The sequence below is a fragment of the Aethalodelphis obliquidens genome, unplaced genomic scaffold (assembly GCF_003676395.1).
Source record: "Aethalodelphis obliquidens isolate GAN/ISIS:26980383/991018 unplaced genomic scaffold, ASM367639v1 scaffold5, whole genome shotgun sequence".
In the NCBI taxonomy this organism is placed as follows: Eukaryota; Metazoa; Chordata; class Mammalia; order Artiodactyla; family Delphinidae; genus Aethalodelphis; species Aethalodelphis obliquidens.
In genome coordinates this window covers 64,091,513-64,098,539 of record NW_020837949.1, presented here as the reverse complement: position 1 = coordinate 64,098,539, position 7,027 = coordinate 64,091,513, and positions in this window count along the sequence as shown.

Here is a 7,027-nt window from a genome sequence, read left to right as displayed (position 1 = left end):
TTTCCCCAATTCCCTATTATTCATTTTGGAACAATAGAGGGGGACATTCAGCAATCATGTTAAATACATTAATGGACCATTTAAAAACCATTCCTTCTAGAATACCATGCCTGATTTCCTGGAAGAGTGAAAAGAATTTCAAAATCAGAGTCAGTCGGTGAGTCTAGAAAGTAGTAATGGAGGAGAGAGTGAACATCTTAAGGGGAGTCAGAGGCCTGTGTCCTCGTCTTTCTTAGTGATGAAAACCCTGTCAAACCACATCCCCAGTGACCCTCCAGCTGCTAGTCTGACAGCTGATGTATAACTGCACCCTTTCACAATTTATCTTTATAAAAGTTTCCCTCATTTATAGTATTCATCTAGGGGGTGTGTGTGTGTGTGTGTGTGTGTGTGTGTGTTTATCACTTTTTACTATCTTTTCCCAAGGGCTACAAGTCTTCTGATGATACTACCTTGCTATTTATGGGAAAAATAATTTATAAAAATAAATCAAGAAGCAAGTATCCTAACTGTAGAAGGAGTCATAATGGACAGGATTTTGATCTGATATTTAAAAGATCTTTAAAAATTACAAGAAAATTAATTTTTGTATGCTCATGCTCATTTTAATGTCTATAAGTAAGAATCCACAGCTAAATCAAATTAAAATGTCTCCAATAATGAAGCAGAAAATGGACTGAAGCCATGTCTAGTAGTAATCATGGTATAATGCATGTTCCAAGATTATGGCAACATTTGTTCAGCAATAAAAACTAAAGATGGGACTTCCCTGGTGGTGCAGTGGTTAGGAATCTGCCTGCTAATGCAGGGGACACGCGTTTGAGCCCTGGCCTGGGAAGATCCCACGTGCCGCGGAGCAACTGAAACCCTGTGCCACAACTACTGAGCCTGCGCTCTAGAGCCCGCAAGCCACAACTGCTAAAGCCCGCGCGCCTAGAGCCTGTGCTCAGCAACAGGAGAAGCCACCGCAATGAGAAGCCCACAAGGAAGAGCAGCCCCACTCACTGCAACTAGAGAAAGCCCGCAAGCAGCAACGAAGACCCAACGCAGCCAAAAATAAATAAATTTAAAAAAAAAAAACAACTAAAGAGGACTTTGATACAATTCTCTTCAGAATAGGCATCCTATTGGCTTTCAAAAATTAACAATTCCTAGCCAAAAATATTTAAACCAAGGCAGATGTAGCAGTAAATTGGTACATATGTTACTTAGACTACAACACCATGCATAGACACAGTCCATAACTTTTAAGAGCAGTACCTTCCACTGGCAGTTATCAGATCCTGCATATTATACAAAGTTTGTTTTTTTAAAAAAAAGAAAAAACTAAGGGGGGACCAGAAACCTTGATTGAAAGTTCCATTTTACTTTCTGGTAGGATATAAGAACAGGGTCAGAAGAACAGAGAAGAACATGCAAGTGACTTTTAAACTTATGAAAAAGATTCTCATGAACATTCATAGTTGAAGAAGCGCCAGTTAAAACAATGACCCTATAGATGAAAAAAATAAAGTTTGACAGTATATGATCTTATGAAGTATGAGGCAAAGAAAAGATTTTTGTTTATACTAGTGGGAAAAATATTAATTCAAGTCAACAAAGGGCAATGGAACACTGTTTTTTAATTAAAAATAAACATATCCTTTGACCTACCAATTCCATTTCCAGGAACTGATCCTAAAGTCTAGAGAGAGACATGATAAATAGATAGAGTAAGAGGGAAAGATAGATAATAGATAACATGTGTGGTATGGGTGTGTACACACACACACACACACACACACACACACACACACACACACCTCGGTACACGCTCATGCATCTGTTGACAAAGATGATAGGTATGTAGATAGGTAATTGATATAAAGCCTGTGAACAATGGTATAGTATAGACATTATCACATTTGTTAATTACAAACATATGGCTGCAACATAAATGGCTATCGATAATGGAAAGTTTAATAAATAATGGTGCATCTGTAACACAGAATACTATCCAAGATCCTATCTATAAGATCCTCTTATTTCTGTCTTTAACTTTTCAGAACTGGGGACTGGCAAAAATTAGTGAAAAATCAGAGCACACACATATTCACAAACTACTTCTTAATTAGGCTCTAAAAATGGCCTTCAAGCCATTTATTTTCAGTCTTACAAACAACTGATTGGAAACTGAGAGTCCAGATTTTGGGTACAAAATGAAACTCAGAAATATTTCCTGCTGATCATGTACTTATAAAGCCAAATTAGAAAATGATTACAGTTGATTACAGTTCAATATAAATAAAAGGGAAAATAATGCTAAATATTTGTCATTTGGAATAGATCTTTTTTTTTAAGTTCCTATCTTCTGAAATAACTACCAAAAAAAAAAAAACTTTTAAAAACCCCTCTGGCTCGTTGCTGCTAATGTGAGACTGAAATTTGGAAGTGCCAAAGAAACAACAAAAAAGAATTATCTTGCCTTTTAGTAATTGCCTGGAGTTAAATTTAATGAACTGAGAAGGAAGGTTTCTGCAACATTACGGAGAGCAGCTGGAGAAAGAAGCCCGTCTGTAGTGGTCCGTGCTTACCAGCTAATGAGCAAGACGTTTGCAGCTCATCTGGACTTAGAAAAACACAAAACACCAACTTGGAAGCACAGAGAACTGCTAATTGTCTTTCTGATTAGATATCCAGCCTTGATTTTCAAAGCTAATAAAGTAGGTAGGGAAAAAAAATCTCCAAACATATGCATTAGAGGCCTCTGGGCGACAAAAATGGAACAAATGTTTCTCCAATTGGATTATCACTATATATCTTCAGAAACACTCTATTAGAACTTGGCTAAGAAGACCAAGAACAAGAAGCACATAAGAAACTTCTATTTTCCATCCAGAGGTAAAAATACTGGGAATTTAACATAAATGGTCAATCCAAAGGTGGGTGTAATGAGAACGCTAGATGCCATGTGAAAACATTCAGTTCTAAGGTTCCCCGATTGCTTCACTAATATGGTGAAGCACTATGAGTTTGAGAAGACCACTTGGTTAGTGAGGTGTCTGAAACCATCCCTCAAGCAGATTGAGAAGTGGTACTTGCTGAACACAGGCAATGGCATATGGTGTGTATCTCTCTATCCATTCATTCAGTAATAGTTGTTAAGCTACTATATGCCAGGCACCATTCTAGGCTGTGAATGGTGGGAAGTGAGAAAGAAAAAACCCCAAACTTGCCCTTACTGATCATACATTTTAATGAGGGGAAAGACAATAAAGAAATAAGGAAAACAACATTGTAAATCAACTATACTCCAATAAAAACTTTTTTTAAAAAAGGAAAGAAATATAATATGCTTGTTGGTGAAAGTTGCCGTGGAGAAAATAAAGTAGGATATGGTGATAGGGAATGCTAGAGCATTGAAGGGGAGTCCCCCACCATAAGGGTAATAATTTGTATTCCTGTACCCAATTCCACTGGGCAGGGTGGGAGAGAGAGGTGAGGTTTCACCACACCACCAACAAGCAATTCTCCGGATACCAGCTCGGTGTCCAAGAATTCTACTCAATTTGGACACTCTCTTCCTGGAGAGAGCATCAGGTTCCACAGGTTAAGGGTTCAGTCCTACAAGACTGCCCTCCCCACAACTTCAGATGCCAGTTGCAAGTCCAGGCTGTCACCAGACTGGCTATAAATCAGGGGTTCCCATGACCGCCTCCTCAGGTTCAATTTGCTAGAGCACCTCACAGAACTCAGAGAAACATTTACTTACTAGATTACCGATTTATTATAAAAGGATGGAACTCAAGAACAGTCAGATGGAAGAGATGCATAGGGCAAGGTATGGGGAAAGGACATGGAGCTGAGGCAGGAGATAGATGGGCCCCAGGCTGAGTAGCTGGAGTCTGTCCCCTGTGGGCAGACACTCTAAGATAAGATAATAGCAGGAGGAGCTGGAGCCCTGCCCAGATAAAAGATAAAGAGACACGTGTTTCTCATTCTTGAGGTCAAGGAGACCTTCCCAACTACACATGCTAAGAAAGGCTCCTCGGGAACCAAAAAGGGAGGAGGCACCACCCCATAATAAGTGGCGTCAACCTTCCCATAGGTCTCTGTGCTACAATCCATCTTGGCTAAGAGACTCTCGTGCACACAGGGGAGGACCCTGAGTTATACCAAATATGGACTCAGAGCCAAGCAAAGCAAGATGATTGGCCAAAGGAAACCCGGGAGAAGTGCCCCATATAGGTGAGCACAACTCTCTCTCGGAGCCTGCCCATGTGTGCCTACTCACACGTACCTTTTTCCTTGTAATAAACACTTTACTTGTATCACTACTTTCCATCTCTTTGTTGAAATTTACTTCTACAAAGCGGACAAGCCAGAGCCTTGTCACTGGCCCTCGTGGTCTAGTGGCTAGGATTTAGCACTCTCACTGCCGCGGCCTGACGTCAATCTCTAGCTGGGGACGGAGATCCTGCTTCAAGCCGCTGCAGGCTGAGGCCACCCAAGATCAGAGCTTTCGTACCCTCACCAGGCTCATCACTCTCCCAGCACCTCCACACGTTCACCAACTTGGAAGCTCTCTGAACCCATTCTTTTGGGTTTTCAGGGAAGCTTCATTACATAGGCCTGACTGATTAAACCACTGACGGTTGGTGAATGAACTCCATCTCCAGCCCCTCTCCCCTCCCTGGAGGTCTGAGGGTGGGACTGAACGTTCCAACACTCTAATCCCATGGTCCATCCTCCTGGCAAACAGCCCCCATCCTTGGGTGAGTTCCTGAAGTCACCTCATTAACATAACACAAGACAACATTATTGCTCTCATCACTTGGGAAATTCCAAGGGTTTTAAAACTATGAGCCAGAAAACATGGAGCAAGACCAAATACACATGAGAAATATATATTTCTCTGAATATCTGAGTGACCAAATAGGTATATTTCTTATGAATCACTATATCACTGTCAACCCCCCGGGTCTTTGAACATGGATCCCTTACAGCAAACGATCATAAAAAACGAGATACCGGTACAGTCCTAGAATCTCATTCAGTCATTAGTAACTGTCCAGTCCACCATCATATTGTACGAAAATACCTCCCGGGGGAGGCCACTCAGATTCTCAGGCTTCCATTTCATCTTGTCAGGTTCCAAAAGCAAGAGTGGTCTCAGCAATATGTCTTCACTCTTTCAGGCATCTAGTATAAATGAGCTAGGAAACAGTAGCATCTCTGGTTCTGAACTTCTTATGAGGTGTTAATGTAATACTGAGTTTCCCTCATTACATAACCCATTTATTCACTCCTTTACCCAGAGCTGCTATTTTAACGTCTCTCTGTTTGTGCTCAAACTTTCCCACCTTTGGAAGGAATGTTCTAGGTTTGGCCATCGTGCAGGTCTAGAATGCAGGCAGCAATACTAGTCTAGCAAGTTCCTCCCCTCCGTCTACTTCTCTTCACACAGAGTAAGGTTACAAAGGCACAGAACTAGCGGGATATCTTTACCACCAGGCAATACAGCTGCCTTCACCGTTAATCCCAATTTTGCCAGATGGGTGAAGACACATCCTACCCCATCAGGCCCTTAGGAATTCTATCTGACATAAAGGTTAAAAATATAGTTTCTTGCTTTGGAATTATCCCTGCTTCCAGCCCTTGTAGTTGCAGCCCTGGTCCTATGACCACCGCATCATGTACGAAAAAAAACAAGTTGAAGTGATGTGGGGAAGAAATTATACCATCACCTTCTCCATCCCCTCTTTGCCAGATCCACCAAAAAACAGAAAAATATCCAGTGGGGACACTCCTTTAGCCCCACTCATGTTCACATGGAGTATGAACACACACTCATGAAGGTGTGTAAACCAGCCCTTCACGCTTTTATCTCCCCTTGTTTTAGACAACCAGTGTTTTAACTGCCTAGTCCAATGCTGTCAGACTAGTAATCTGAGGAGGATATGTCTCTGCCTACTGTTGGACATTATCAGTTATAAAGCAAGTTCCTCTGTCTGAAGAAATGATGCTCAGCATTTAAACTGGTGCAGTATTTTCTGTTCCAGTTCTTTTACGGCATTCAGAGTATTTCCAGCAGTCTAGAGTCACTGTCTATTCCTGTCAGGACCCATTTGTAGTCCCCCCACCCCCAGGGCTACCAACAGCAGCCTCAGCTTGTCTTGCTGAGCTCTGTTCGGGACCTTCCCACCAGAGGATCTGCCACAGGGCCATCTTCAGTCTCTGTTTTGTTGGCAGACAGAACAGCTCTTACTGACATTTTGTGCCTCAGAGGGTACCAGAGGAATATGTCTAGATTTAGCTCATCTCTGCATTGTTGCAGTGCCTCCACATCCACTCATTTCATGGACCCGATGGTATCTCACAGAAGCACACAAGGGTATCTGCTTGATTTCAGTCACCTTCCACACCTGGAAGGGAGTTCTTCTGATGGGCATTGACACATCTTACTTTAATGCCTCCTTCAAATTCCCACAGTGATATCCACAGGACCACGCCCCATATGGGCATCCCTTTAATAGGCCTGGTTTCCACTGCCTTTCTACCTGACCATATGGCCAGGCCATTGCCACTTCGGCAGCCACGCAAACAGTGGATTGGAGACTAGATGGAAGACTACTGCCTCAGTCTAGGAAAGATAAAATGAGAGCTGAAGGAAGGAAGGAAGAGTAGATGTGAGAAGAAGATTTCTTCAAGAAATGTTAATGAAGTTGAATTGATGGAAAGTAACTTCCAGGTGCTACCTTAATTGCTATTTACTAAAACTGATAATGGCAGAATAAAATTTGGATTCGGGAGCAACTGTTGAGTTTCAGATGACTCCAAGACATCCAAATAGAAATACTCAGGGAGATTTATACAATAGAGTTAAAACTGCAAAACTGTGGATTCAAATTTGTAAGTCATTAGGTCTTAGCTGGATAAGATCACCCAGAGTGCTGTGCAAAGGGCCAACCCTAAGAAACACTAACATTTAATGGGTAAAAAAATGAAGATGCATTTACGAAGGATAGTGTTCATATGAAAACGAGAG